This window comes from Pseudopipra pipra, chromosome 6 (genome assembly GCF_036250125.1).
Source record: "Pseudopipra pipra isolate bDixPip1 chromosome 6, bDixPip1.hap1, whole genome shotgun sequence".
NCBI lineage: Eukaryota > Metazoa > Chordata > Aves > Passeriformes > Pipridae > Pseudopipra > Pseudopipra pipra.
In genome coordinates, this window is record NC_087554.1 from 47758211 (window position 1) to 47783874 (window position 25664).

At 43.4% G+C, this 25664-nt stretch overlaps 1 protein-coding gene across 2 annotated transcripts in view; it reads right to left on the reverse strand.

The window, feature by feature from the left end:
- FOXN3 (forkhead box N3) overlaps positions 1–25664 on the reverse strand; it is a 208150-nt gene that overhangs the window by 169024 nt on the left and 13462 nt on the right. Inside the window, exon 2 of one of the 2 annotated variants that reach the window (XM_064658947.1) lies at positions 1777–1901. The exons of the other annotated variant lie outside the window; for it this stretch is intronic. The gene's annotated coding sequence lies outside the window, so the exon portion shown is untranslated. The remainder of the gene's footprint in view (positions 1–1776; positions 1902–25664) is intronic. 2 annotated transcript variants of the gene reach the window in all.

Consider the following 25664-nt stretch of genomic DNA (forward strand, 5'->3'; position numbering starts at 1 on the left):
GATTCCCAGACTGTCATTTTGAGAGAGCAGGGCACCTCCACATCATGGATCTCCTTGCTTTGCAGAGAGATGCATGCCAGTGGAGGGCTGGAGCTGAAAGCTAAGCTGATTAAAATTAAAACCAGCACTAATTTACCAATGGAACAAACTACTAAGGGAAGCAGTGATCTACATCTTGCCACCTCCAACACATCAGGATCTGAATGCAGACAGCATTTAATAAAAGACGAGCTATTGGGTGCACTACTCATCTGCATTATATAGGGTATGATGCTCCCTAGAATATCAAGAGCTTCTCCACTTCAAATCTGGTACTCTATGATTCCTTGTCCACATACACGACAGACTGACTGCTGTGTGCGTTTTATCATATGTGAGAGATGTGAACCACTCTGGACTTTTTCCAAAGCAGCAAACTTTTTTTTCTGTAGCAATCTCCAATCTGGAATTCCTCCGCTTCTGTTGGAGGAGTTCTTGGTGACTCACATGTGGATTGGGAGCTTTCTCAGCCCACAGCTGAAGGCAAGGGTGTTAAATATTTAATAAAGAGACAGCTTTTCTCCCAAATGTTTTGGATAAATAGCTGCTAAGAGAAACCAAAATACAAAAGGGTTTTAGCTGCTGGAATAAAAATATCTTTTTTCCTTTCCAACAACCCAGCTGCCCTTGCCTGGGTTCCCTCCCTGGTGCTCACAGCTGTCCCCAGCTGCCACCACCAGCCCATGCCTGCACTCAGGAGGGAACCACATTTCAGCCAGGCTCCTGCAGCCATACCTATCCCACAGCCAGCCTCAGCTTCAGTCATTTTAAGGAGGAGCAGTAGTAGTAGTTTTTACCTGTAGTCTAAAGCAGCAGAAATGGTAACAGTGGTAGGGTGTTTGGGGAATTTTTTGTAAAATACTGTGTAACTGTTGCCACATAGCAGAGCAGGGGAGACATGCACCCTCACTTGGGAATCAATGCTAGTCTGATTGATTTTAACAACAGGAGAACAGTGAATATTCAAGAATTTCTACTTTTTAATGTCCAATTAAATATCAGTATTGAGCAAGCAATTTGACCTTCTTAGGTTCACGTTTCCCAACATCTAATTATCTGCTAACTTTATTCTGTATGACTATTATGTGACTGTTCTTTATTTCCTTTCCATAATTTCTACATGGTTAAAATACTGCAAGTTGGAATGCCAAAAGTGAAAGAAAGGATCAAATCCTTGGACAGTAAGTTATAAACACTGTTGTCTACAGACAAAGCAGGATGAAATTCTTATTTAAGCATCAAACAGGGTGTATTTAGGCATTCTGTTATCTCTGTTGAAGTATCAAAACAGCACATACCATTGTGCTACCAAACCCCCTATCAGAGTTCCCGCCATACAGGAAGGTATAATAGGTATAAGCCATAAGAAGTATAAACACTGGGCCAGGATTTGGCCACTGCTCAGCTGAAAGACAGCAAGTGCCTTCTCTGTGGCTGTCCTCTAATTCCATGCTCTGCTTTCAAGTTGGGAGTATACCCTGAGGGTACACACAACCATCCTCGGCGTTATATCTAGCAGCTGATGATCTCCAAAACCTTGGACTTTTCAAAAAAAATCCTAAAGGTGGTTTGAACCAAGCCATCCACAGCAACAACTTCTACCTCAGCAGTTCATTTGCTGGGAATGTAAAAACTGATGAAATTCAACTTTTGTAGCCATGATTCAGGACCTTGTCAGCAGGGACCCCTGGGCTTTCGGTCAGACCATCACCTGCAACGTGCTGTTACAAAGGTTACCTCTGGCATTTATCATCTGCAGGGTGAGAGGCAGGACTCTTCTGCTTTGGTGAACCTTCTTCCAAGCCAGTGGCATTGCATGGATGCAATCAGCATGTCCTGCATTGTTCCAAAGCTGTCAACATCTGCCAGGAATAGTAAATTTTACTTTCTCTCATTTAAGTGGAATGGGTTTCCATAACAAAATATGTAAATAATACTAAAAATAATAAAGAAAATTAGTTGAAACAGCATGGCAACCATTAGCCACAGTTTTTACAGGGACTAGGTAAGCACTGCAGGAACACACTGCTAACAGATGGAGTCCAAGCCCTGCTGTTCATGAAAGGGAGGTGAACTGGAGATGAAGGCTGCATGGCTGTACTTGGTAAATTGCAGGACAGGACCCAAACCTAAAATAACACTTGCTGCTGGAACTCAGATTTTAAGACTGAAACTCCATGCCAACTCTAGTCAAAAAAAACCCAGAAAGCCAAAATTTGAAAAAACCAACTTGAAAGCTTGCTACTGATACACACCAAATAGAGGAATAACAACTAACACAGAAATATCAAGTAGAGGTCAATGTCTGCCTCTGTACCTCATATAAACACACAGTCCTTTCTACTCACTTCAGTGGTCACTTCAAACAAAGTAAGGTCTTTGAGATATTTCACTACACTAAAATCACAAATTCTGATTTTACTTATGCCTTTCTTCTGCTACCTGCAGTTTCCTCATCTTGTTTCAGTACAGTATGTAACTGCAAGCAGAATGGGACCAACCTTTCTTGTCCCATGGTAAGCAACAGATAGGACCAAAGGCGTGGCACTGAGCAGAGATGGTCAGCAGCTTCGAAAAACAGAGGTGGGCTCTTGTCTGTCAGTAACCAGCAGACAGTAGCTAAATATCTGCAGTTATAACCATAAACATGTATCTACAGTTACAATATAAACCTGTATGTATGAATGGTTCACCTTTCTATAACCTCTCAGAAGACTAAAATACCAGAATTTTTTTCAGAAAAAAACTCCACTAGTTTTTGCCCACTTGACTCAGAGAAGGAGACTTTGCCTGCACTGTCTTCAAATATTAATAGTGAACTGCCAAGGCACATTTCTTACTGTGATGCACTTGTATAGCTCTGAGTAATTCCCACTGGCATTAATGAGAATCGCTTATATAAATCTCTTTGCAGCAGGTTAAGGACCTCATCCCATAATCACAATCAGGGCTCTAAAGAGGGCAATACACAATTTCAGTGTCTCCCTACCACAGGACAGGATGGTTCCTATATTCAAGTCCTCTGTACGTGCCAGAGGTAGTCAAGTGGCACAAGTCAAACACCAAGTTAGGCTATCACTCCAGACCTCTACCTCCCATGAAGCCACACTACATTCACTTTCCTAAGGGAAGTATTATCCTTGCCTGGATGTAGCACATTGTCTGAGCCATTCTGAGCAGGTGGTTCTGCTCTAGGATTTTAAATTCCTGCTGGAAGGAAGGGCACAAAAATGCTTATTTTTGTTTACTGTAACATCTCATTATAGCAGTTACCTTTATTTCATGGCCCCTTTTCCCTGCAAGAAGAGCTTAGAGGGTGAAGCAAAGCCTTCCATCTCACGGTGACCACCTTAACTCACAATGTTCATTTGAGGGCAATTCAAAGAGCACAGACAGCCTTTGGTACTGGCAGATAAATTCCCAGATGTTGGGGGCTTGTGGGGGCTTCTGGTTCCTTCCCCACCCAGAGACCTTCCTCAAGCCATGCTGGGAAGCCTCTTTGTGGGCAAGTTGTGAAACAACTTTATTCTCATACTGCAACAATGCCAGCTCATCTGAGTCCAATTAAACCCCCCAAGAATGATTCACAGCAAACTGAACCATATTTACTTTCAGTTCATTATCACACTCACAACTTGTAATTTTGGAAATTTTGTATTCTGAGTGTGGCAGCAGGCTACAGGATGCACGTCTCTTGCTGCTGTAGCTGCCTGAAAGATGTCTCTCTTTTCTTCCTCTCCGCCACCTCCTTAAAGGGGAATTAAGGTAGCAGAGAGCTTCAGAAGCTCTGATGGTATCCACAACACAAAATCCTACCTAACACATGAACCAGAGGAAATGCCATCTTTAACCTGCTGGACCAGCCCCAGGATAAAGGTTTGCTCTAGGCAAGGACATGACAAGTAGGTTCTTCAGTATTTTTCATTTAATATCCTTTTAACTTGAGACTGTACTGGTGCACAAATGAGCACAACTGCTCAAATGAGTCATACTTCTTTTTTAGGGCCTTGTTCTGGCAAAACTCCCACTGAGCTCAGCAGGGGTTTGGCAGAGTGGGAACTGAGGATCAGCCCAGGACCCAGACCTGCGGGATGGGCACATGAGCACAGGGCAACGTTTGATTAAATAATCCAAGTTCTACACCCTGTGAATATTTGTAATCTTCACAAATGGCAAAACAATACAATTTAAACCAAAATGCTCAGCTCAGAGACAAGACAAAACTGGTGCCCAGATGCCAGATTGCATCTTTATCAGTTCTTAAAGCTCATGGTACCTTAAGTGCATTTAAAGGATCATAACTATTACAGCCCAATTACCTCTGGAACCCCAGAGCAGGTGCACTCATCTAAACCAAAGCCTCAGAGAAAGCAATTCAAACTGAAATTGCTACAAGATTTTCAAAGTGTGAAAGGGACTTGTTGAGAGTAATTAAAGGCTCCAGGATGCAAAGTAAAAAGGATATATTCTATCCGGACACACAGGAAAGAAAGCACCATCTCTAGGGTATGCAAATTGCCAGCAGGAGGTGGGCACCCACAGGGGGCCAGGACAGCTAAACGGGTGGGGTAAGTGGGGGAATCTGTCTGTGTGAACCCTGCTTGATACCATGCAGTTATCACAAAGCAATTAATGTGACAATTACTGGCTAATGAGCACACTGTCTCCAGATAAGCATGATCTCCACCATGGGCTAGCATGGCCAAGGGAAGACTTCAGCAGGCAAAGGAGGGTGGTGGCTGGTAGGAAGAGCACAGCCATGGATTTAGGATGAGACACACTGGTGGTATCAGCTGGAAACTCCAGGAGGTTTCTGGGATGCAGCAACCATCAGCAGAACAAAACATGCATTAATGCTGTATCACACGCTAAAGTGGAAACAAAAAGAACCCAAACAACACCCCCCCAGGCATAGACAGAAAACAGAATTTAACAAAGAAAGGCCGTAGAAAGGAAAAGGCTTCCCAGGATGCAATGCAGGTTCAGGCAGGATCCAAACAACCCTGAGCCCAACCCAGGAGATGCTCCCTGTGGCAGATCAAGATGAGAAATGTAGGGTTGCTAACTGGGTTATGATACTTCTCATTTTCCTTCTGTTAAAGAAGTACTGCTGTGGGGTAGTCTCAGGCTCTGGTTACCTCTAAAGGAAAAAAAAGCTGTGTAAGTCAGAAGACTAGCAGTTCCAAGGCTATTCCAGGGAGACTGTGCTTGGACTGCAGAGAGCAGCAGGCAGGAAAGGCTTCAAGGAGCAGAGGAGCAGCAAGGTGGTATCCATCAGGACCCTGGGGCATTGCACACCAAACGTGCCTCTGCTTTGGGTCACACCACAGGGACTAGGCCCTTGGTCCCCTCCTCTGCCCTGCAAGCCACAGCTAGGAAAGCAAGTCCAGAAAAACACAGGTTAAACCAGCATTTCACACATTTCCCCCTTTTCAAGAGCCTGTGACATTCCTTCTTAGGATTTTCACAGTCCACGAGGATGCCTGGGCACTTCATCTTAATCCCAAAAGTCAAAAAGGAACTTAAACATTGGAATAAATAAATAGCAGTGCTACCCTGCAGAGGGTATTAAAGCATTAATTTCAAGAGACAGATGGTGTGGAGAGAGAAGGGTTATGTACAGAAGAGTGGAGCCAGGAGCTGGATGTGAATTTTTGACCCTGACATTTCCATACACTGAAGTATCTCCTCCCCTCATAGAGGGCAAAATTTAAAAAAAAAAGAATAAAAGAAACAAAAAAAGACAACACAAAAAGAAACCAAAAACAAAGAAACAACTCCCCCCCCCAAAAAAAAACCCACAAAAAAATCCCAAAAAACAAAACAAGCAAATAAAAACCACACACACGCACACAAAAAAAACCCAGATTGAAAACCCACCTTGCACCTTCCATTTGCAGCAGTAACAGGGCTAGAAAAGTGCTGCCACTGATGAGCAGGAGCCTGAGGTTTGATAAATAAGATCTTTCTTCACAGGAGGTGCTGCAGCAGTGGGTTGTTTCCTACTGTCCAAACCCACACAAAAGCCCCCGTTGTGTTTTGGCACCCCCGCACCATGCGCAGTGCCACGCTCCAGGGCAGAAAGCCAGGGCCCAAGGCACTGAGCAGGAAGGGGCAGCGCACCCAGCTTCATCTCTTTCTGCTACAGATCAGCCGAGTTCACGTGCCACCTGACCAGACCATACACAGAAACAGGGAAAAATTACGAGCACATGCCTAGATCTCTGACTGCCATAAATTTATAATTTTATTGCAGTAATATATCTGTCATAACAGTGATTTGCCTGCAGCTATCCCATATTGTGGTACAATCCCATCAGATCTCAAAACCCAAAGGAGGCAGCACAGGGCATGAGCAGGAGGCACCCAGGCATGTGTCCTGCCTCCAGAGCTCACCCCTTGCATAGGCCTCAATCCTGCACCCCTAAACCAGGTCAGAGGGAGAGTCTGCATGAGGATGCACTGCCCAAGGGATGCTCTCTGCCCAAGCAAGCTGCCTTTTGCACCACCTTGCCTGCCATCACCATGATGCTGTTTTCCCTGCTCTCCTTGGTCCCCTCCTCACCCTGCAGCCCCCTGGCCCTGAAAAGACAAGACCAGTGCTCGTGCCAGCCTGGGAGCAGCAGGGAGTCAAAATTTAGTTTTGCCAACACTGCTGAAATAACTGGATTCATCTCTGGGCATATGGTGGTATCTTCAGGGAGAGAGGAAGCCACTGCTGCCTCCTTGCCAAATTCCTAGTATTTATGGAGTATTTACATGTCATGCATCTCGGGTTTCTCTTCTCCCTCAGGTTGCTCGCTGGGGCAGGATGACGCAGTCCGGCCGGCAGGGGCCGAAGATATCCTACCCACAGCCCCTGCCACGCTATCTACAGATGGGCAGTTTTAGCTGTCTCAAGCTACTTCGGTTTTCTCCCAGATTTAAGGAGGATAGCCAACAAAAAAATTAGTTGCTTTTAAATGCATCTGTAAACACCACAGCCTCCCCTTTGAGACCACAGCAGAGTCCAAGGAGAGCTTGGGATGAAGACTTGCCTGAGCCCAGCACAGAGATGAGTGTCTCATCCCTGTTCAGAGGTTGCTCTGAAGAACTGTGAAGGACACAAGCATGAAAGCACAGCTAAGTCTTTTTAACACAGAAAAGATGTTTTCCAAGAGGTGCCAGCTTCACTTTTTAAGTGATCAGGGAAAACCAGAAAAAGGGAAAAATCTACCAGCCAAATAACCTCTGGAGCTGGAGAGCCCCCACTTCCGCTAAAAAAAATGTACCACCCTTGCTCTCAGAAAAGAAACAGAAAAGATAAAAACCAAAACTGAGTGGACAAAGCAACTATTCACCTGGGCCTAGAGGCTGGGGAACAAGCAGAGATTTCTTACAGATTCTAACTTTGATTTAGGCTTCACCAGAAGCAGGACTTGCGCAGCCCTGCCATGCGGTTGCTCATGCCCCAGCAGGAAGGGGCTACACAGGCAGGAAGGCAGCCTGCAGGAGCTGCAGCTGCCACCAACCAGGAGAAAGGTTCAGCTTCATTGACACAATCCTTGACTTCCTTTGAGGTGATGTTCACACACAGAGATGGGTTATACTGTAAAATTACTCTTCCCTCCCAACTTGCAGCTCTGTGTTTAAACACAAATACTGAAAATAACACACGTCCTGTAATGTTCAAAACCTCAAGCGAGGTGCAAGCAGCCTTCAGCATGATCAGATGAAGAATCACAACCACAGGTTGTGAAGAAATAGAGAAGGCAGGAAGCACATGGTGCTTGGAGGCACCTCCTCGACCCAAAGCTCACTCTGCGAGCCGTGGTCAGCCACTGACTCCATCTGCCCGACAGTCCATCCCCAGGACCCAAACCAGTTTCAGAGCCACAGTTTCGGACGTGAAGACATCACAGCTTAGTACCTTCCAGACAAAATGAACACTGCCATGTTGATGTAACCACTGGCAAGCACCGCTATTTTACTTTGAAGTGGGAGAAAAAAATCACTTGCATGCCCAAACTGAAGCTAAGCTCAATTTTGACAATATATGCAGAAAAAGGAATGCAGAAAAAGGATATTCTTATATTTCCCAGATATTTCCAGAAGATATTATGGAGGAGTCATATCTCTATTAAAGGGTGACAACAGCATAAAAATACATCACAACAATAAAAAAGAAAAAATATATATTTTTTCAACAGTACATTTTTGAAAGGAAGCCAGCTGGCATACGAACAGATGATGTATTGAACAGGTTACAAACAAATACATGTTCTAACAAAAATGTTTGCAACTTTTTCCACAGAGCATTTAAAATATATTGACAGAAATAATTACAATGTTCTTTGAATACTTAACAAAGAGACAGCAGCATTTCAAAAAATCCACTTTCCATACACTGTATATAATTCTGTGTGCCAGTAAGCTATGTTGGAGAAACAGCTACATATTTTTTTCATATATATGCACTTATAATATGTATGTATTAATTTATATTCATAAATACATATACTTTATGTATATATTTTATATACACGTAAAATACACATATATAGAAACAAGTCTTATTTAAAGTTAAGAAGTAGAATTTTATCATGTCAGAAATAAAACGAATTGCAAATTAAATTCAAGAGTGATGAATCTGCCTAACCTAAGGATGGGAAAATCTGCATATGGTCTGTGGTATCAGTTTGGTTTAAATTTTTACTAATTGTTTTCACAAGTAGCATTTCACTCTTGCTATCACAATCTGAAATCGAGGTTTAAGACTGGCTGATAAAGGCCATAAGAAGTTAGTGAGGAACAAGCTCTCTCAGCCTTTCAGCAGGGCAGCAGCTGGGACTTCAATGGCCTCATGCCCCATCATGAAAGACCATAAGGCCTCAACATTCAACCAGCACAGCTGGTAAAGTTCAGTAAATAGATTAACCTTCTTCATGCATTTCCTTTAGTTTCAGTCAAAGCCCAGAGGAAAGTGCCTTTTCCAAAACAAAATATTCTAAACCAACAGAAGGAATTCCAGCAAAACCATCTTTTTTTCCCAGACATGTTTTTCCTCATCTACACTTCCAGTAATCCCCAGCTTCCCAAAGGGAATCAAATGTTATTCTTAGGAGTCTTCATGGACTCCTCCTAGATGCCTTCATGTACTGACTCTTCTTTCCACTGCAGACCCATGCCTGCCTGGTTCTTCCCTGTCCCCTCCCTCATCTGCAGGCTGACTGAGGAAAGAGAGGGAGATATAGCAGCTTTAGCCTCCAGGCAGCCTCAGCATCAAGTAACCGTGATCCATGCAGATCTAACACACTCCCATGTAGATCAGAGCACAGCTACCTTGCTCCCAAGCCCCAGTCAGGATGGTGGAGATTTCAGACTCACACTGACTAGCAAAGAGGAACAGCTACCAGGGGAGATTCAGGTGAAATGCAAAATTTTCCCCCCAGCTGGGTTTCATTCCAACCTCTGCAACATCCTTCAGCCAACAGAAATAGCCTAGAAACTGCTGAATTATAGCATGGCTACGACAGGCTTCTCTGGAGCAGGGAAAATGAATTAAGCTGTCCCTCCTTCTCTGCAGCAGCTATCTGTTGATGTTCATGAGAATCTGCAAATGATTCAGACAGCAGCATTCACCAGCAAGATCAGCTCTGCCAATTATTCCTATACTTATCTATTAAATTTAAGAAACCCTTGAGAGGCTGAGCCTGTCAGATTGGGAGCTGAAATTAATTCACCAAGTAAGAAAAGTTTTTAGGAAACTCTTGCCACAGAGTGCTGGCTTGAACCCTCACTGGAGATGGACTGTGAGCTCCACCAGCAAAAACAAAATCATAGCAGACCTGTGTATTTTCCTCAGTGGAGCATGGCACAATTAGCAGCATTAATGAACAGACTGTTCATTTAATTCAGTTTTTTGTTCCACAAATAAAGTCTTCTGTCTGTTTTTTATTTGGTTTTATAAATTAACCTCTTTCTTTTCTCATTAAGTAAACAATGAATGAAGGATTACTCTCTGGGAAAGATGCAAGTGCAAAGGGCAGCGGTTTTATACTGCTGCAGCTACTTCTTTTCATGCTACCAAATAACTCTGCTCTAGAAGGCAGAAAATCATTGACGTCTAATCATTTATTTAGTAAGATACACTGTTTTCTTTTAGCTTGGGGAAACTTATGGCTGGAAAGCTACTCTGAAAGTTGGTCTGTTTATGAATGGCCCTCGGTCCTTCAAACAGTGATGGAGAAACTGTGTGCACTGGACATCAAGCAGCGGTGCAGCACAGGGAAGGACAGGCCACGTCCTGACGTACTTGTTATTTGGACCTGAAGTTCCTGTCAGTCTCATCACAAGGTTTTCCATCTTCACTGTACATCTGTACATTGACACTCGGCAGCGAGTCCTGTGGAGGGCTAAGGTCAGGGGGCTGGAGGACAGGACACACACTGAGAAGCTGAAGGAGCAGGGCTTCTTCAGTAAAAACAAGACAAGGCCCCAGGGAGAGTTGGCTAAGACTACCTGGGGATGGAAGGATGTAAGAGGCTGAGTGGATTTCCCTTGAAGGACTACAGGGACAGGGCAAGAGACAAGAGATACAAGCTGAGCATAGAAGGTTCCAGTGGGATTATGAACAAAAAAACCCCAACAAAACTACAACAAGGGTAGTGAAGTGTTTGAGCCAGAGAGGCTGTGAAATCTCCATCTGGGAACAGCTGGCTCTTGTTGGACCTTAGCAGACTGCTGGACCAGATGACCGCCAGCAGTCCCTTCCAGTCTAAATTATTACTCTGTGATTCTGGGATGCTATGGTCAAGTTTTGAAAACAAAGAAGGCCCCAGCACTACATGCAGAAGCAGATCTGGCTCAATCAAAGCAAAAAGCAGTAGCCAAAGAGTTGTTAACCTCTTCTGCCTTTTCAAAGTGCAACAGACCTGAAGATGTTTACAGAATCTTATTCCTGTGCACTTACCCTAGGCCACTGCTGAAGGCCCTTGGCACTGGTATCGCCCTCTTCATATCTTATATGAGGGCTACCTTATACCTCTCTTGCCAATGGGGTGCACTACATGGCACCTGGGTAAGCAAGTTCTTTCTTGGTCTCAGCAGCAGAAAGTCTTGGCATGCCATAAAGTGCATCCATGTGCACATGTGGTGAGCAAGTAACCAGGAGCGGAAGGAGCTTTTTCACTCAAGAAGAGCCTCTTACATGCTAAGGCTTTAAAGTAATATAGCCAGGATATAGCCAAATGTCACTGGTTCCTGTGATACAGATGCAGGGGCATCTTCAAAAACCTAAAACGGACAAAGGTTAATGAGAAAACATACTCAAGACCTCAGAGATATACAGTCAAACACAAAAATTTAACCAGTGTCCAATCAATGTTTCTCTTAGGCCTTCTACAGCATTGTGGGTGAAGAGTCCACAGTGGGTCAGCAGCCTCCTTGCAGGAGTTCCTCTAACAGCAGATCTGCTGACCCATGGACTATCCCTGCTGTCAGATGGAGACCAAGGGAAACTGTCTCTTCACTAGGAAAGCCCATTTCTCCAGAGGCCAGCAGTCCGCAAGTGTTCTTATAATCCTTCTGCTTTCCAGACTGGCCAACAGCTCTGTGCTGCATTCCTCTTCAGATGCATAAATCTTTCTTATTTAATTAAAGGAGTTTGGGAATTTTGTTTCAATTGGGACAATTAACCAAGAGACCAAAAGCACTGTATCCTACTCTCCTCATTCTCACTTCATCAATCTTTGTGTCACCCCAAAATTTGATCAGAAATAACTTTATATTTACTTCCAGATCACTGCCAAAAGTGATGAATAGCATGGGGGCTCTGACTGATCCCTGCAGAGTTACATTAAAAAATGCTCACATTCAGTAAAGATTCCCTATTGACAACCACTTTTTGAGCTCTGTCAGTTACCCAGTTCTTAATACATTTAAGATGTGCTTCAGTAAAAGTATATAGTACTAATATTTTAATAATAATGTCATGTGGAATAAAATCAAACGCCTTACAGAGGTTTAAGTATATTATATCTACACAGTTATCTCATCCCCCAAACTTGCAATCTTATCAGATAAATCAGGTTTGTTTGACAAGACATATTCTCCCAAAAAGAATGTTGAATGGCATTAATTATATTCCCTACCTTTAATTCTCTAAATCCTCTCTCAGTACTTCTATTCTTTTGCCTGGGATTGATGTCAGGCTAAGCTCCCTGCAGTTATCCGGGATCTTCCTCTTGCACACGTTCACTCATTGTGAATTTCCAAGAGCTTAAGAAGTTAACAGAAGCAGACCAAAGATCTTCTGCATCAACTTCTTTTAGGACTTCTGACAATAAGTTATCTAGCCCCACTCACTAGAGAACGTTTAAGCACTACCTCACTTCAGCACATTGCACAGACTGAACTGCAGGTGCTGTCAATACAACACAAAGCTCTACCTGGACTTCACCATGTACAGCAGGGTCAGTCCACTGACAAAGACTGACCAGCCAAAGACCTGAGAAGGCAAAGATGACTTTGGTGGGAAAAGGACAGCGCGCCAAGGAGTCTGCTCACACTGAGCAGGTCCCTTCATTTTAAGGAATGCCTTGCTCCCTTACTCCTTCCCCATCAGTCAACCCAGCCTGTAGCCAGGCTTACATTTGACATCAAGACTAAATTATCCCACAGCAATCTTTCTAAGCAAGAAAATACTTTCTGTCAACTTTGGGTAGGAATCTCCACCTCATTCTAACAGTTGGTGACCTTGCTGCAACTTTTTGTGTTTTATCACCTGTCAATTAGCAATACTCATGCAATCTACCAGGCACGAAGCCTCCAGTTCTATGGAGAACTTGCACAAAATGCCTCAGTGCTTGTCTTCACCAACACAACATATGGCTGTCCTATTAGCTTTGTTACACCCAACTATATCAAATCCAGAACCTGTGTCTTCAATTCACAAAGTCCCCACAGAACAGGTCCAAGCTGTGTACAACATCTCCAACATGCCCACCTGAGGGCTGTGATCAGCAGTTTTGGTCTTCAAGCACAGTAGAGCTTTCTACTGAGTTGGGAAAGCAGTGCAAGAAACATCACTTTCTGGGGAGCTGGACTGAGCCTGGGGCTAATCTCCCAGGAATTAGGGGAATCTTATCTAATAATACATAAAATAATACACAAAATTCACCTACCACAGCAGATCTAGTATTGCATCCCAAAAAAGGACCTGATAGATCAATGTATTTTGCTGAAAAGCCCTCCTCTGCTGAAGGATAATTCGTCTGACATAAGGAGGTGGTGCTCCAGATAGCTAGGACACACACCAGACAGGGAGCTTTATAAATATCATACAGAAGGCAATGCAGAGCCAGTGTGTTTGTTCCAGTCAGTGTTATTAAACTGGGAGAAAATTACGCATTTAAATAAAACTCTTCTAGCAGGAGGTAAGGCAGCAGATCAGTGAGAAGCATTAAACATGCTTATTCCACTTCACCCATTAACTATTTTTAATTTTTAAGCAAGTTATTACAGCTACTATAATATTATAAATATTATATTACTCATTCAGAAAGATTAAATGGTCTCAAAAAAGAGAAGATATTCTTGTTGCTGCTTTAGTAGGTCTTCGTGATCAGCTACCTGGTTTCTCTACCCTTCTTTCACACCTCTCTAGGACACCATCGTGGATGGCACTGAGTGCCCTCAATTCCTCCTCACCCTAAGGGACAGTAGAAGGACAGTAGAAACACCCAGCATCAAGCAGAATCAAGCTCTGAACATATCCTAGTCAAGCAAAACCACGCTCTGGGCCTGTTTTGGTGTTATATCTGTGATCCGTATAATGGAACCCAGGAGGCTGCAATGTGCTGATCTCTGCCTATGGCTGCACTGGTCAGCTGGGCTCCAGAGGAGAGGCAGAACGGCATTCCTAGAGGCAATCATCTGGCCAGAGGCACTCCTTGGGCTGAGCCAATTTGTACCCCGAGGGCTCGTTTCATTCTGCAGACCATGGAGGGATGCTGCCTGTTTGCACGGGTGTGGGCACCCACACCACACCAGACAGGTGAGTCCCACCACACAGGACAGACAGCCTGGCTGAAACACTTCCTCCATTGGCAATAAAAGCTCTAATCCAACAGTTTACCTGTGCGTACTACAGTTTCTTATAATATAAACTCATTTAAGATGGAAAATGGTCCTTTTTGGTTTATGTTCATAGACTGCTGAGTAATGGCAGGATCACAGGTCACAACCAGACTCATCAAGAGTCTCACAATGCAAACTAATGATGACTTGTTAGGGCCAGCATTGGTAAGGGTGAGAATGCTTCCCTGCACAGACCCTGACTGATGTTCTTTTCAGTATGCAGCTTACGGCACATTCCCATTTGACTCCTCGGTGAAGGGGGGGAAAAAAGTTGATCTAATCATGGGAAGGATTCCATTCCTTGAAATGGGAATCCATAAGCAGTAAACCACTATCTCTGTCAAAAGGAGTGGGACCCATCCCTGCTGGATTTGGCTAGAGAGATGATAAGACACAAATCTCATATCTAGGAATGAATATGGCAAGAGTTGTGCTCAGACTGGGACAGGAGCAAGACCACTTGTCCCCTGGTTGTACTTTCTACTGAAAGAAATGTTTCTCCCCAACAACCTGTGATTCACTCAATTAAAACCTTATGTACCCTTTTGCTGTTATCCAGGTTTTTATCTGATTAACATGATGTTAGTTTTTCATAGCTCTTATTTGTTTCCTGACAAATAAGCACATCAGCATTCTGAAAACATTCCTCCTTTTAAATTTCAGGCATCCAACGCTCCGCTTCCAGGTACTTCCGTCTGCCACCCTGTGCACAGCCATTTTAGAAACAGCACTGACAAAAACAACAGCACTGTCATTGAACAAGGCTCCACTATCCAGGTGATGGAAGTTATCAATGTAGAGTTGAACGACTTTAACAAAATGAATAAGAAAGAATCCTTGCAAGGTGGAAGAACAAAGACAGAATAGCAGCTTTTCAATCAAGAGCCACACATCATATGCTTTAGGAAATAACAAGTTCAATAGCTAGTTGATAAATAGCTTGCCACCAGAAAGTGCATTTGAAATGGCACATAATTGCCACATATATAAGCACAGATTAAGCAAGAGCCATGCTGAACCACCCCACTGTTGCTGCGAGTTTTTCCTGCCTGATAACACAAATACCAGCTCTCAGAGGCTGTCCCTGCTCCCCTAAGGTCACGGGCACACAGGCAGAGTCACCCCAGGACATGAGTGCAAGAAAGAGCTTCAGAGCAGCTGCATGCCCATAAACAGCTGCTCCAGGTGGGCCGATGGAGGGAAGAACACAGATAAAGCAGAGCAATGTTGCTGGGGGGGGGAGGCAGGTTTATCTCAGTTTAAGGGGCTGCAAATTTTTTTCCCCTCAGTGCTTTCCCTGCTACCCCTTTTATGTTTCTATACCCTAATTTGCAGTGGACAAAGAACCTGATCCAACAGCACCTGAGCCACCATAGCCTTTTCTGTGTTCCCCAGGCTCCCAGGTCCTGCTGGCTCAGCGACATCGCTCACACTGGTCCAGATCCAGCAGAGCACATGCTCAACCTGTCAAGAAGTTCATTAGCTTCAAGGGGAATATTAAAACATTTAAAGTCAAGTTCATTCGCAACTGCTTTCCTGAATCAAACCTCTAGTAAAGAGCTTGTCAACATAAATAAGGCACCAGAGCCAGACCATGAAAGATATCTGTGACTACACAGGTAGGATTTTGTGTGAGCTTTTCAGCAGGATTTAGCTCCAACTACTGTAAATGTGCAAGAAGTTTAAATTCATCCTTGAGTACAAGATTAACACATCTTCTAAAGAAATCCAAATAGCGCATAAATGCATCCTATAATAATTAATATTCTAGAAAATTAAGGAGACACCATGAAGTCCTAGTTGGCATCAAAATGTTGGCATTACACAACTCTCTCCAACAAAAAGAGCCCTTTGATTCCTCCAGAGACTTCTTAGGCTGCATCCCAACAGTGCCTGGCCCACTGTGTGTGTGGTTGGGTGTCCTGATGCCGGGCAACCACAGCACAGGGAAGCACAGCCAATGTGGAGGTCAGACCCGGCCATGTCAGCTGAGCCCAATTCAGGAACAAAAGAACCTACCAAAGAGAGAGGTCAGGGACACATACTGAACTTTGCTGACATTTGCTGAGCTCCTACAGCCCATGGTTTTGTTACTACAGATAAGGGCCTTTCTAAAAAGGAGGGGAGACGATGCTGCAATATGGCTTTAAGAGCCTGACGGAGGGGAAGAGCAATGCCATCAACGTGAACAAGCTCACAGCACCTGCTCCCAAACCAACACGATGTAGTCAACCGAACTAATAGTTTTAACAAGGATGGCATGAAATGCATTTTATCCAGCACTGACACAAAAGCCAACTATTGAGAGTTGACATCCCCCCACCGGCTGAGCCCATGCCCATCTCCTGCGTGCGCAGCGGATGCGGTACCATGAATATATTGTAGCTCAGCTAAAAGCAGAGCGGGTGGCAGGACATCCATCTTCCTCCGGGAAGGTTGCTGGGCAACTGGCAAGCTTTTGGCTGGGCGCTGACGTCTGCGCGCACACGCACCTCCTCCATCTCTTGCAACTAACTTGATTTTGATGGATTAACATAAGATGAAAATCTACTGAGCTTCTCTCTTTCTCTCTCTCCCCCCAACACACAGGGATCATTAAGATACAAAGGAAAATATGATAAAATGTCGACTTGTAATGCATGCAGAAGACCATGCAAAGCACAACACAGGCACTAATGATATCAATGTTCTGAAGTGATCCCTTATTCTACAGTAGAGAAAAATATTTTATTGGTAAAAATCCCATAATAATAATAATAATAAAGCATAACACCCACCCGAATTGTGATTCTCTTGCATCCTTTACTCTTCCACATCCTTCAGAAATACTGTCTATTTTTTTCCCTGCTCCTTGCCAAATGATGTTTTAAGATTATTTCCCTTCACCTGCTGGAGACACACCACTGGGACACAGAAGTTCCCTCTAATCCCATCCAGCCAGGCATTTATACCACTCTTATTAGCTTGGTATCCTAGTACCCTACTGAGCTGCATTATCATTAATTGTTTCTCAAGTGTCAGCCACAGGCTCAGCTTTACACAGTACAAAGCAAAGATGCGATCCCTGCCCCGAGGAGTTTTACATGCTAAACAGATGGTTAATGACAGCAGCGTAATGACAGCCTTTGGACTGGTAGGGGATAACATTTATGGAACAGGGAATAAATTAGCTGGGATTCATGCACTTGCTTTTCCTGGAGAATTCTGAAAATCTGGTGGAGACTGTTTCTCATGATACCGTGGAAATGTGTACCAGGCTTGCGACCCAAAAAACCAAAACCTCAGCATTTTTTGCAAATTAAAAGCTTTATTCTAACTAGAATTTTTTACTGAAAAACTGATCAACCTTCTTCTACCAAACACACACAGGGTGTTTTGTCAGAAAGAAGGAGAATTTTAACTAAACAAAAAATATTACTGTTAAAAAAATAAAGCATAAAATGTTTTAGTTACCCAAGTTTAAAAAAGTTCGTAAAAATATGATGAAAAGGCAAAATGGAAAACAATTGAAGAGCTGAATGGGAATCAGAGACTAAGGTGTCAGGCCACGCCATTGGATGAACACCATGCCAAAGATACAGTGACATACGAGACTTTGGGCAGGTACAAATAAAGAGCTGGGCAGAACATGGTAGCTTTAAGGACAAGAGACTCAGACCCTCAAGGCTAGTGAAGGCAGTTGATGAAGATACCCACTCCACATATGTGTTATTTACTTCTCCAAGAGCAGCATCAGGTGCAGTGTAAGTGCTCCCATACAGCAGTACTGTACAGGGACAGTACTGCTGGGACTGGGCTGGGGTACCATGAACACCCAGCACCCAGGCTGGGACCACCAGGGGGACAGGGCTGGAGGGGGCATTTCTTGTGCTTGTAACATCTGGCTGAGATAGGGCTCAAAACAGCCTCCCTGTACTCACCAGCACACATTATTTGTTTCAATATACATGTAAGAGGATGATTAGCTCATTAGCTAAGAGATCACAAACCCACAGAGCCCAGCTTTTGGAGTACCCCATGTGCAATGATGCACATGGATGGGACAAGCAAGGTCAGGGATGGTTTGAATTCTTCTTCTGTGACAGAATTTAGCCTGTTTTTGTTTTACTGCCATTGATACTGGTGTTACTATCTTCAGTGCCAGAAAGCTGTTCATAATTTGAGTAACACATAGCATGAAGTACAGGGTATTTTTGTATGATTTCTAGAAGTCAATTTTTGATTTTACGGTACAACCACATTAAAAATATTTTCTACTCTGTTTTGCACTGTAATGCATAAAAGTTTTCACTCAGTCTTATTGTGACCTTCTGGTATTGGGCAGGTTGCACCAGAGAGACCTCCCCACACATCAGGCCTTCCCTCCATTGTAGAAACACATTTCCAGTTTTTTACTTGAGAATAACTCACTCTGAATTCCCCTGTGAACTTCACAGATCTTCAGATGAGACACTGAAGTAGGAACTGTGAAAAGAAAGACTTCTCTTGGATGGCAGAAGATGCAGGTCCAGCTACCTTTCAGTTTCATTGTCCCAGTTCTAGCCCTCCAAGTAATGTTTCAGAAGGCTATCAAAAGACAAGGTCCTTTTTCCTTTCCAACTTAAGTATTTAAGATCTTGCAGCTCATTGAAAGCCACAGAAAGTCAAGCATTCATGCCATTTCTAAACAGACCTGTATTATTTCTATGCAGGCAGCTAAAAGTTTGCACATGCAAGGCAGGTAAAACACCTGCAAAAACAATCTCAAAGAAAAGAAATCCTCAGCAATTACATGAAGATCAAAAAAGGTATAACCACGGAGCACTTAAATCAGGAGACAACAGAACCTTCTCCCCAGCTGGACAAAAACCTTTACACATCTTCTCAGTAACTTCAATGCAAATTTAACTTATAACAGCTTTGAGATGATCTCAAAATGAATTTGTGAACAGAATAATTGATAAGACTCCTGGGCCCTTATTTCTGTGTGCTCACATAATGGCAATTAAAGCTAAGCACCTTTGAATGGCCTCTAAACAAGCACATGGAAATCTAGGAGAACCTCTGAGTGGGGATTATGCATTAACCTAATGTTCATAATCATGCTCAGAAAGTTTCCCTTTCAAAGCTTGAAACAGAAATGTTAATAATCTCAGGCAAATAAAAAACCTTAAGCTACTGCAAAAGGCAACTTTTGAATCAAGTATATAATAGGCAATAAAACTTCAAAGGATTCATCGCTCGCTGCAATTAAAATGCCCAACACAATTTTTAAATAGCCTTCTCATTTCTAAGGAAACTTTTTTCCTCCAAGTAAATAGCTGAACTCAGGTGAGCATCAGATTTTATTTTAGGAATAAACATACACTTTCATCTGCGGTGCAGTGAAAAGAGCAAAGAGACAATCAAAGCCAGTTCCACCTTGCCTAATTTTGTTCTTTAACAGCTCACAGTATCAACCCTTCTCTCAGAAATCTTCAAGTATGAGCAGTTAGCACAAAACAATGAACAGCTTACATGAGAGAGTAACAAGAAGACACACACCCCCCCATTCCCACACAATTAACTGGAAATCTTCCATATTTTGGAAGAAGAGAGGATGTTTGTCGACTGCACGATGATAGATATGAGCCACAGAGAAGAGAATGCTCCAACAATTTCTCCCTAGCTTGCCTAGAAGAGGCAAAAAAATTTAAAAAAAGAAATATCCCTGTGGAAAGTGAGACTTGTAGCTACGGCTTTACAATGAAAAAAGTAAGCAGGCAATTCCCTGTTAGATTTGACAAAATACCCTGAAGTCTTAGTTTCATCACCATAACTGCTAATTACACAGCCCCAACCAAAATCCATGCACTCCCATTGACCCAGCCAGGCAAAATCACCTTGTTTGACTGCAGTCCCCAAGCTGGAGTAGCAGAGGATGCATACTTGGAATGGGAATCCTTTGTGATTGCCTTACCCTAACAGTGGGAACAAGTGGCGCGTAGGCAGGTCTTGAGCACCAAGCTGGTATCATGTAGGCCTGCAAATAACTGTGAAGGATGTTCCTTTCACAATACACAAAGGAATCATAGAAGGGCAGATAAACAAGCAGAAATTTTGTAATGAAATCAAACTACCTAAAACATGGCAGCAAGTCACCTACACCAGCCTAAAGGCTTTATTTAAGAGTGGTCCTAGCTGAACTAGCTTGAAGTCTTACACCCAAACAACACAATTTAGGCATTTCTTACTTCCATTCAACAGTTTCAAAACCCCATTGTTTTGTAGCACAAAACTGAAGAACAGGGGGAAAAACGTCCCAAGCACCACATCCAAAATCACTTCAGCTTATTTGATGCCTTTAAATTTTATAGGAAAAAAACAAGCTCATTTCCAAATCACTTTTAAATTAGTAAACTCTTAGTATAATAGTATACATTTATCTTCAGACAAGGTCAAGTTTACCCCTTGTAACTTGTCAAAAAATCAAACAGAATCAAATTGATGCTCTTGTTTTTTTGAAGACCAAAATCTAAGCATGATCATTTCCTTTCCTTCATTAGCAAAAGAATACATGTGTGGGACATACGATGAAAACATAACAATGCTTAGATCTGGGGGGGAAACAGAAAACAAAACCAGGACAACAGGAGCAATCAAGAGAATAAAAATTAGAGAACTACAATCCTGTGGCCTGACAGAGCCTCTTACAGAGTATCTAACAGAGCTGATGAAATCAACCTACCACAGATGATCTCAGGATCCTCAAAAGTCACTGAGATCTTTCATTAGGACCAGGATTTTATCCCAGTCTCTGATAACTAACATCATCTTTACAGATGGCCTGAACAGAGGTTAAAGTTGCTACCCTATCTTCTCAAGTGCTATTTCAGCTAGGAAAAAATCCACAGACAAAATCTGAAATCAAAGCCTCCTATGGCCAGGCCCAGCAATTCCAACAGTTCCCAAACATGCTGCTTTCCATTTCTGCTGATTAGAGTGATGGCTTGAGAGTGATCGTAGCCCCTTACCTGGACACACACAGATTTTCAATGGATTTGTGCTCCAGTTTTACCTATGCACTTCTGGAAATTCCTGCTTTGTCCTGGATCTGAAGCAGCACCAGCTGCATAGCCAGAGCATGCTGCTCCTCACCAGTGTGGACCTGCCTCCAGCTGCAGCCAGCTTCCCAAGAGAAGGGTAAGTCTTGCACTGCCAACTCTTCCCAGACACCCAGCACATCTGGATTTTGGTCCAGGTGTTCCACAGCCTGCTAGGTGATATCCACCACCTGGAGCATTACAGCCCCCATCTGCTGAATTAGGGCAATTGCTTTGTGAAACGCAAAAAAATCCCACAGATGTCAGGATAAAAAGCAACTTCCTAATCTTTTTCCTTTCCTATTAATACTTATGTCAAAACCCCAAAGCTCTGATGTTACAGCTTTGTTAAAGGACCATGTTTAAAACCTGAGGACTCTGCTAAGTTTGAAGACGCACGGCAAACACATCAGGTGTAAAAGCAGAATGCACGTTATGTCAGTAGATATACTATGTCAACAGACACACACCAGCTGAGGAACTGATACAAGCATACGTTTAAATCTCAGAAGAGAGAGACCTAGACCAAAACAGAACTAGAGGAGAAGCTGTTCCCTCTCCAAAATGGCACTATGTAGGAAGAAAATGCTATTTGCTATGTTAAAATATCTCCACGTTCCTCCTCCTTGTATTTCTTTTAAAACAAGATTTCCATACAGAAGGGTGCAGGCAAAACTTAATACATTAAAACATAAACATTTTTCACCCAGCCACAGACTACAATGTGTATAGTGACACTGAGCTTGCAAAACTCACTCAGAAAAACTCCCAGCTACATGTACCAGCAGTTTGCCAGAGAAAGGCTATTGAAGCCTTTTATAGCCATTCAAGCAACAAAAGGACACCCCTCTATACACAATCATCACAGCCTAGCTTACCAAAGCACTCCATAAGTCCTAGTGCTCAACATCCTTATTTTTTAGCAATTATTGTTCTGATGAGTAACCCTTGGGCAGCATCCAAGAATAAGGGGAATTTCTGCCACGGGATGCCTGGAGCATTCCTCCTCTGCAAAGCGAAGCAGTAAAATCAGTGTGTGAATGTGTACAGAAACAACTCAACCCACCTCCCTTCCAGTTGTGCTCAAAGAGGTCCCAGGGTGAAAAAGCAGCCCAGATAGTCGAGAGCTGTCCGGGAGCTGCCTCTTTGGTGTCTCGGACTACATGGTGCACCACACAGCCTAAAAGCAGGCAGCCCCTGTTTACAGGTACCTGTGCATCAGCCAGCTTTCCCTGAACCAGCTGTCCAAGCACAGGAAAAGGAGCTGGTTCTGAAGGCACATTTAGTGGATGAACCAATGCTGAGTTTTAGCTTTGGTGCAGCGAGTGGTGAAATTCAAGGGCATCTGTCTACAGGCTTGCAAGAGCTACTAACTAGATATTAACTTGGCACTAACCAGGAGATAAAAAATCTTATCATGGTCCATGCTGAGAACAAAACCACTATTTGGTCCTGGATTAATGACTACAATACCTGACAAGAGCAATTGGAGATTAATGGCCTGTAACTGCTTGGCTACCTTGCACTCTAAAGGGTCAAGTACATTAATGTCAGCAGAGAAATAGTTTGTCTCAACCCAGTGTTAGTACTACAAGGACCCATGAACTTGGAGATATGAGGGCCAGACTCTCACACCCATTTTCTGTCACTAAGGTCTAGTGGTGGCTGAGGAAGGGTCCTCGTTGAGACAGACTTTAATTCTCCCCCTAGCACATTGTGGAGGGATATTCTGGCATGTGTCACTCGGCGAGATTGTGACTGAGGCAGGAGCTTTAGGGCAGCAAAGGCAGCAAATGTGAGAGCAGGTCACTCTGACTCCCACCAGGGCTGGGAAGGAACAGCCCAACACCCAGACAACCATGGGCAGCCCCCAACCCCATCTGTTCTTTGCTTGGCACATCTTCGTACAGGAGAGAAATACAGCCAAAATTTTCCATTGTTCTTGGTCGCTAAATTTAATTGCAAAAAATCACTGCTCTGACATTTGCAGAAATATGCCTTTTGCTCTGCTTTCCAAATCCAGGGTATTTCCAGGGGGCTCGGGATCCAACTCCTAAGCAGAGGCCAGGTTCAGTGGAGCACCTGTGCCCACCTCCAAATAACAGATGTGCTCAGGCTATACAGTTGCAACACTGAAACTTAAAAGCAGTAGTACTCAATGGAGTGTATTAATACAGGAAAAAGCTGTATGCTACACCTTTGAAAAACAGAATAGTTTGAAATAACTTACGAATCCTCTCTTATCCCCGTTCCTCAGTTTCACAAATACAAGTGTGTCAAGAAGGGACAGAAGGAGGGGGAAAGGGAAGGAAGACCCTGTGGTGTCTCACAGGCTGGCATCATAATGTACACACTACAGACAAACGAGTTGCTCTGATAGGATGGAAGCAGGAGCCACAGCAGTCAGGATGTCCTTACACACCCAGCATATGCTTAGGAAGTATGTTTTTGCCACAGAGGTCATACAGCTTTCAGATATGCTCCTGGCACTTAGAGAGAGGATATTCAGCATCCCACTGACTCCTCTCAAGCTCCAAGGCTTCCCACAGGGCCAGTGGCAGCCACAACTCTGCTGCAGTGGCCCAAGCTCCCCAACAGCTCCAGCTCCTCCCCTCCTTGCTAGTTCCAGCAACATTCCTTAAAGAGGGCCTGGAACGAGCTCCAGAAACACATGTGCTGTAGATATCAGCCCCTAAAATATTGATATGGAGTACACTGGAACAAATATATGATAGAGTACATCAAAGTAAGAAACAGGTGGTAAAAAGTAGCAACCTATAAATGAACCTTTTGACAAGTTTTTACTTTGCAGTCTCCTCAGCCAACGGTGCTTTAACAGAAGAAACCCAGCTTCAGCTTGCCTCTGAGAGCAGTGGACCTCTGGCCATGAGTGGGCATGGAGCAAAGGGGTTTTCTGTACCCAACACCACTCTTTCTCCCCCTTTTGAGCCCTCAACAGACTTCATGTACCTTCCCACCACAGCACACTCTTTGGGGCAGAAACCCTTTTATCTCTGTGTCGGCTAGATGTACACTGCAGCCAGCCCCTGAGCCTTGCAGTGCTTCAATCCACCAATGCTACAGCAAGGTCTACCATGGCTGTTCAACTCTCAAGTGCGAAATCAGCTCTGTCTAGCTAAAGAAGAAGAAAAAGAGACCAAAACAAAACCCCGAGCACATTAGTCATTGTTAACTGTTCTCTCTAGAAACATAGCACTGAGAGGATTTCACATATTTCCTGGCAGGGAGAATTTGTGGTGGCTCATAGCTAAGATCAGCAAGAAATCCTTTCAAACACACATATATACACATTAAAACTTGAGTATTTTACTTTTCAAAAAAAAAAAAATTTGCTCCTGTCAAGTACAGCTTTCTATTATAGCCACATGCTCTGTTTAAGAATAGCTAATCAGAAAAAGGTACAGAGTTATTTAATAAGGTTTTTCTTTTTTCTTTAATGACCTAATGTTTTGGTTTGCAACTGCTGCCAACTCATGCTGGGTAGAAATTCAGTACTGTCAGCATTTAATTATTATTTTAACAGAGATTTCTCTACCTTCTTACGGTGAAGAAATAGCTAGAAAAAAATGCAGCAATGAACAGCTTTTTAAGCCATTAGACATCATCCTTGTTATTTAGCTGCACTGGAAACTACCATTTAAGGACACCCAGACACTTGCTCTGCTCTCTCCTGCTAGGGCAAATGCTCCCCAGTTTGCAGCTCTGTAGCCAACCAGAGGGAACAGTGTCCAAGGGACAGCCCAGAGGGACTGCAAACACCCTGCTGTGGAAGTTTGCCAGTCTGGGATACGGTTCACCAAAATATGTGCCAAAGAGCTGAAACACAGAGCACCTGGTTGGTCTTGTACCTTGGGTCATAAACAAACCAGACTGGTTCTTTTTGTCAGCTTAAAATCTGTTTTCTTAATTTTTCCTCTCACTGTCTGAAACTCATAATCTCAGTTGTGCAACCTGTAACAGGCTATGGGGAAAATACATGCATTGATCAGCTGCAGACTGCAAGACATGTTTATTGGATTCACACAGTGGGAGTCAAAAAAGACCCATAAAACTGGTTGTATGAATTTCAAAAGAAATCAAGAGCTGTGCTGCTCACAGTAAACTCCCAGCACCATGTAAGTATTGCACTGTGTGGTACTCTGCAGCCAGGACAGGTGCATGGAGACGGCTCTTGCCACACTCCTACCCAGTCTGGCGAAAGCCTGCTTCCTGCTCACCTCCAAAAAAACAGGATTTAGTCTTCAGCCCTCACAAAAACCAATGGGAGAAATGAGACTGCAGCAAAGCAGGGCTCGTGACAGCATGTGTTAAATGGTGCAAAGCAGGAAGGGCTGTGAGGACGCACGTGGATAACATTATCTTCCAGAGCGGATGGAATAGTCAGCCACACACTTATTAAAACAAGCATTAGTCTGTGATAGCAAT